The sequence below is a fragment of the Felis catus genome, chromosome B3 (genome assembly GCF_018350175.1).
Source record: "Felis catus isolate Fca126 chromosome B3, F.catus_Fca126_mat1.0, whole genome shotgun sequence".
Taxonomy (NCBI): Eukaryota; Metazoa; Chordata; class Mammalia; order Carnivora; family Felidae; genus Felis; species Felis catus.
The window spans coordinates 96,211,763-96,219,125 of record NC_058373.1 but is presented as its reverse complement, the minus strand read 5'-3'; positions in this window follow the sequence as shown (position 1 = coordinate 96,219,125).

Here is a 7,363-nt window from a genome sequence, read left to right as displayed (position 1 = left end):
GTTGAATGAGGAAAACATGAGTGGGAAAACTACGGAATGCTTTGGTTATGGACTCTGCAATGCTATTACTGAGAAGGGACTCCTGGGAAGGGATACAAGTTGTAGTGTGTAAGGACACACTAATTAGAGATGCCTATTAGACATGCAACTGAAGATGTATAATAAAATATTGGATTAACCATCTGAACATACAAATTGAGTAATCATCGCATATAAATATTTTTTGCAGATTTGGTATTTATTAGATTCAATCATTCAGGGTGGAGGTCAAATGGAAAAAAAAAGTTACTCTAACTTGACCTCTGGGACATACCCATATTTAAAATTTTGAATTGGTATATCCTGGGATGGGTTTCTAGAAAGAAGCAAAGGGGAAAGAGGAGAGGAAATCCAGGGATATGTGATTTCAAGGAATCCAAAAAAGAAGGGGAGGCTGATGGAATTTCAAGTAAGATGAGGCTAAAGAAATATTGAGAAGCGAGGAACATGATGGTTTTTTATCATCTTAATATCTTAAGTCTGGAGAGTGGCGCTACAAAGTCCAATGAAAATTGGTTGACAAATAAATGGAAAGTGAGAAAATCAGACAAAAATTATAGAAGATGCTTTGGATATTTTTTCTATAAAGAAGAATTGAAAATGGCCTGTCTGATAGTTATGTCATCAAGAAGAAATGCGTTTATTAGTTTGTTGGAGAGTGGAATTATAATTCATTTAGTGGGAGCCAATCAACTAATGGTAATAATCCAGTGTAGCAGGGTAAATCAATAATTCTGAAGAAAGTGATGAATACAGTATGCTAAAATTTTGAGTAAAATCAAATAGATATTATTCAGAAGCAAGGAAAAGAAAGGTTGACTGATAGGAGTAAGGGAACAAGAGCAAAGACAAATGAAGGATACAAATTTGCATCAGATTATAGATGTATTGGTGAAAAATAGTTCTTTTTCTGTGTTGGATTCTATTTTCTCAGTGAAATATGAAGTGAAATCATTATCTGAAAGTACATGATGGTAGGAAAGGGAGGTGGTTAGAATTTGGAAGATAAAGGAAAAGGCACCAACAGAAAAATAGTAGGTTTCCTTGGCAGTGCTATTTATTTGTGCTTGCCATTGTGAATTAGCAGTGAAACCGATACTTTCCCATAGCTACATCCAGCAGTTTGATAGCAGATGCAGAGATGAAAACCCTGCATTCAAGGATGAGAGTGGTTGAGTGGACAAGAGACTTCTGAATGTTTTCAATGAGGTCACTTTAATAATATCTCAATTTATACAGACTGAGTGAAAATGGAAGTGCAGGTAAGAGGGTACCGACCGATAAATGGAGAAAATGAATACAAGTAGAATAAATAAGTTGGGACCAGTAAATAAGAATTGGTCGTTGGAAAGAAAAATGCTTAAAATAAACCTTTTGAAAGTAGAACACAATCTGTCTACCCCCCTAGATCTGCGGGATACAGGCAAAGCATTAGCCTGGACAGACAGTTACATTTTAGATAAGGTCAAGAGGTGAACACAAGTAAAAGACTGAAGATTTATGGACTGTTAATTAACTGATTCAGGGCTTCCACGGGTGCAGTGTTTTAAACCTGATCTTCACAAAGGGGATGAAAGATAAGACCTAATTAGAACATGTTCAAGATGGTAAGGAAATTAGAGTTCAGGTGATAATGTATAAACCGGGATAGTGGTTTCTGGAAATTATAAATATTTATATTTATATTCATATTTATTTATATTTATATTTACACAATATATAACAGTAAACAGTGGGATTTGAAATGATTGTGTCATTGGGCAAAGGGGGCCATTAATTCAAACTTGTAATTATGGGTTCCTGGAACCATTAGTCTGTTTTATAGCGCAAAATCATATAACACTGTTGAGGAGGAATGTAGTAGCCCAAGTTCCCCCTAGGTCCTGAGGCAAGTTTTTAAAACTATACAATCAGAAGTAAAATAGGCATAGTTTCAAATCCTAAGTATGTAACTTAATTGCTATGAGAATCACATGACGTTAAGCCAAGGAGTTTTCATTTGCTAAGAAAAAAAATAATAAAGAAAAATATAGGGAACATTGGTGATCACTCCTGTATTGTTAGGGTAATGTAAAAGTTAAAGACTAAGGAAATGAGGTATATAGGAAAGTATCTACAGAATCAACATGACTTTCCTTTCTTGCATTTCTTCTCCTTGGACCTATGCCCCACCCCTACTTCTCCCCTTTATCCCACTACCACCAGCCTAATCATAATGATAACTTTAATAATTGACAAATATGGCACCAATATTTGATAGCTTGGCTCATAGTGAGTTTTCTAAATACTTATCTATTGAATTTCAAAAATGTATAGTTATGAATACGTAAAATCCTCAGATCCAGTCATTGCAACTTCTGCACCTGTTACCAATACCATCTTTATTATTTAGAAAGATGCTAAAAATGGTTCTTTGACAATCTGGATAGACAACTGTTGGTACGTTAGTTTCTCTTTTCATTTTTCTAGCTTAAAAAGGAACTATACAGAGCCGGGACAATGTCTATAGCATGTAACAAATAGGTGGATGATACCGTTTTTCTGCTTTGTAAATTCTTATCAGCTCTCTTGATTGTTTACTAAGCTCCCACAAAGAACATGACATTTTCTTCAAAGCTGATGAATCAGCACTGTTGGATGAAAGGATGACCTAAAACACGAGTACTCTACAAAGGGGGAGGCGGGGAAGAAAAAGCTTTTAGCCAAGATTATTCATTCTCCTTTTCATTACTTTTGTCTTTGGGGTGCTCGCAATCAGACATTGTCTTTGCTTTGCCTGACTTCATAAAATGCTCTCTTAGCACTGCTAGTATTATTCTTGCTATTGAACTTTTATTCTTCTGTTGATGCCTTAGAAATCATAAATGTAGTACATTTCTACAAAGAAGAGGGTTAATTGAACTCTTGCTTTGTTTCCAAAGAAAAAAATTGATAATCATAAAATTTTATAAAAACATTTTTTAGGAATGGACTGCTTTCTAAATCTTAAAATTCAGGCGGGAAAGTGCTTTATGTTCGATCATAAAATATTATCAGCACATGCATTCATTTTCATGATTTACACAAATTTAATCAACCCTTTTTCTGCTAGTAATTAACATATACCTGAATTCAAATTATGCTTTAAATAGCAAAATATCATCTGCGAACTTTCTTTGCTAATATGATCTGAAATTACGCTATTTAAATTTTAGTGATATAAATCCAGGGTTCTAGAATGACTATACTCATTACTTGATGTTACTTATTCACCTGCTCTGAAGGTGCATGTTTTCATTTAGAGCACCACTGTCAGGAAAATGTTACTTCTTGCCTGTTCTCTTATACAGGGTAGATCAAGAAAAAAAATGAGAATTATAAAATAAACTTGAAAATACTCAAGTCAGAGAAAATCCGGTACACAGGCTAGTTTTTTTTTTTTTTAATTTTTTTTTTCAACATTTTTTGTTTATTTTTGGGACAGAGAGAGACAGAGCATGAACGGGGGAGGGGCAGACAGAGAGGGAGACACAGAATCGGAAACAGGCTCCAGGCTCTGAGCCATCAGCCCAGAGCCTGACGTGGGGCTCGAACTCACGGACCGCGAGATCGTGACCTGGCTGAAGTCGGACGCTTAACCGACTGCGCCACCCAGGCGCCCCTACACAGGCTAGTTTTATAGAGAATGACTGTATTAGCAAATGGCTTCACTCTCAGTCGCAGTGAAATTTTCACCTGGGGGTGACATTTTTAACTACATACAAATGTGTTTCTTTCATTTGGAACCTTAAAAACAGAGGCAATGATAACTTATCTAACCCAGTTTAGTAATCAGACAGTTTTTGTTGTATTTGTTTTGCTTGTTTCTTTTCTTTTTAGTAGTTTTCCTTTGGTCTTTTGTTTTGCCTGATGAATCAAACTGTACTTTACTTTTTTTTTTAAATTTTTTTAATGTACTTCACTTCTTTAATTTGGTTAAAAACTTCTTCAGTGGAGCTCTTGGATCATTGATTATTGGAAAAACGCTTATATAATATGAAATCTTTGATAGGTAACACAGCAGGAAGGGCATCAGGACCCTTGAGTGTCTGGAGCAATTTCAAGAATAGTATAACCAGATGAAAACAAAACAAAGACTCCAAAATACAAACTCTCTTACCAGTATTTTTTGACTGGTCAGTATGTGGTAGGAGTTATGCAGGGGTAGATTGGGATGATGTGTTAGAAGAAGGTATAATAACATCTATAAAAATAGATAACAATCATCCAAATTACTTTCCTCTGTGAGACAGACTTTGGATTGGTGATAATCTGCTTTCCTGATAAGGACTGGAGTCAAGACTTATATAAAATTAAGACTATATAAGATTGCATGACTAGTATTTCCTTCTGGACTTTTTCCTTGGATCCTAAATGGCCAAAATTGTAGTCAAGAGTCTTGGCAACATGGATATGCTTTAAGAATTCAGGAATTACCCAAGCTTCCTATAAGCATAAGCAAAATATTAGCTTTCCATGGTCTGGTTTTTAAATTATTTTCTAAAATTCTCTTTGCCGTTTTTCCCCCCCATAGGGAAGTCTCATTTAATTCTTTGTTTATTTAAGTCCAAATTCTAGAACACAACTCAAGTTCCACTACTCAGCCTCTGCTGCCGTAACTTTGGTCCTGGAACAATTTCTGCTTTACATTTCCACTGGTTGCATTTATTTTGGGGCTTTTTAATTGGAGGTCTTTTGTTTCTATTAGAAATACAAGCTGTCTCCTTTACCAACTCCTCCAGAGAGCTCTAAGAAACTCTTGACTTGTCTTCAGACCAAAGGCCCCCAAAATTAGACATGATATCTTTTTAAAATTTTTTTTTCTAATGTTTATTTTTGAGAGAGAGAGAGACAGGGTATGAACGGGGGAGGGGCAGAGAAAGACACACAATCTGAACCAGGCTGAAGGCTCTGAGCTGTCAGCACAGAGCCTGATGTGGGGCTCAAACTCACAAACCACAAGATCATAACCTGAGCCAAAGTTACACGCTTAACTGAATGAGCCACCCAGGTACCCCAACGTGATATATTTAAGATACATTGCTTTATCTACAGAGAAGAGTTGCCATGAAAGCAAATTTTGGCCAAAGTCCAGTAGAAGCTTCATTCTGACTATCTTTTATGGTCTACTCTGATACTCCAGTGGTTTTTGAACCTTAGGTCCAGTGACCTATGTTGTTTCTGCCTACTCTGGTTTGCTGATGGAAGAAAAATTGTGTGTGTGTGTGTGTGTGTGTGTGTGTGTGTGTGTGTGTGTGTGTGCTGGAAATTTATTTATTTGTTTTTAAATATAAGTTATTGTCAAGTTAGCTAACATGCAGTGTATACAATGTGCTCTTGGCTTCAGGAGTAGATTCCTATGATTCATCCCTTACATACAACACCCCAGTGTGCACCCCAACAAGTGCCCTTCTCAGTGCCCATCAAACTGACGGGGCAGGGGAGTACCCATCAAACTAAAGTGGCAGGGGAGAGGGGAAAATGGGTGATGGGCATTGAGAATGGAAAAAAATTCAGAATCTCAAATTTTGAATGAGGCACACATCTAAGCTGAATACCTCAAAGTATGTAATTCCTTTGGGAAAATAGAGACTAGCCTCCTTTATTCTTCACTCCACTGAAAGACAACTACCACCCTTTTCTCATTACTGTCTTATAGAGTACACATAAGAGCATCTAACATGTAAAAGCCGCCACTCATACCCAAACTGTGATGGCCCAGCAGAAAAATATTCTTGAACATTTAACATTCATTAATGCTTACTGTCTCTCCATCTTTGTTGTTAATACAAAGGTACTACAGAATTCTCAATTCATTAATTTCCCTTAATAAGCCATTTTATTCATCTTTTTTAAAATCTTTTAATGACCTTTCTCCTAGTACTTAATCATAGCTTATGGCACAGATCTGTAAAAGCAATTATGAGACAACACATGTTTGGCAGTCTTGTCATTATCTCATGAGTTAAGAAAGGTCAGACTCTCAATACTTGGATGGAAATCTCCAAAGAAAAGCCAGGTGTTCATGGATAAAGCACTAGGGATTCACATGGAGCAACTCTGCCCTTTGAGACAGAGCAGCACATTCTTGATAAGACAGTCAGTAAATCCCTGCCTCCCCGGCCCGTCCAGTAAAGCCACTTTGTTATTTTCAGGTGAGGAGAGGAAAATGCTTACGAATGTATACATTAAAAGGAATGAAAAATGGAGATCGGCAACTTTTAAAAACATGGGCTCTTCTACAAAAGTAAAATAATTTGAACTGGTAAGGTATGGAGTTGTTTACACAACACGGTGACTCTAGTCATCTCTCTCTCTTCTAATCTTCACAAGGGAAAAGAGAGAACGGCAGGTATTCAAACTGATTAATTACACTCACATGCCTCCCCAGAGTCACATCATGGTGATAGATGTCTGGGTAGTGCTGAAGTCCTCTAATTAGGGCTGACTGAATATGGTAGATTAAAATTCTAAACATTAGGCTTTGGGGAAAAACTCCAGCCCCCATTCAATTTTCATTAGCTTAGAGTCACTTCATAGATTCAAAGTCATCTGAGAAATATTTATAGGCTTTCTGAGAAATATAGCTGCATCCCAGGAATGCTGAAATTTGACAATTATTTTAAATCCTTAAACTGACTGGATTCTTTCAGTAGCACCCTCGGTGCAGAGGCAATGCTTTTAAAGCTTTAAAATAATTGGAGAAAAAGAGAACATTTACAAAAATTATTGTGTGTATTTTGTCTGATCCTTAGTTTTAAAGCCTTAACCCAGTTTTCCTAAGTTAGAGATTAACGCTTTATGTGGGTTTTTTACTCTTCTAAAGCGAAAATCCCATTTCTTAAATATGTTAGCCTTGAACACATTATTTAGTGTAGAAAAACAACCCAAATTTTATCTGCTTTTAGTTTCCAACTTTTTCAAAGGGTAAATTTTATTTCAGTACATAATATATATATATAAATTTAAGAAAATAATGTAATTAGAATACTAAGTAAAGAAAAAATTAAGTAAAGAAAACAATTTCAGCAGGCCATTGAGAGTTATTGTTAGTAACTTGTAAATTTAACTCAGTAAACAGGTTTAGTAAACACTGGTTTGTATTTTTAACAAAGTCATGAGAGACGATATTGTCTCTCGTGGTCAGTTCCAGGCCTGCCTATTTTTCTTCCTCAGCTTGAATTCCAAGAGGGCAAGACTGCTTAAATAAATTCAATAATATGAATGGAAGGGTTGGGTGGAGAGAAAGTACAAGGAGGGAGTCCTTAATCTCAAACCTGCTCCCACCTCTAAAAGTTCCCATTGG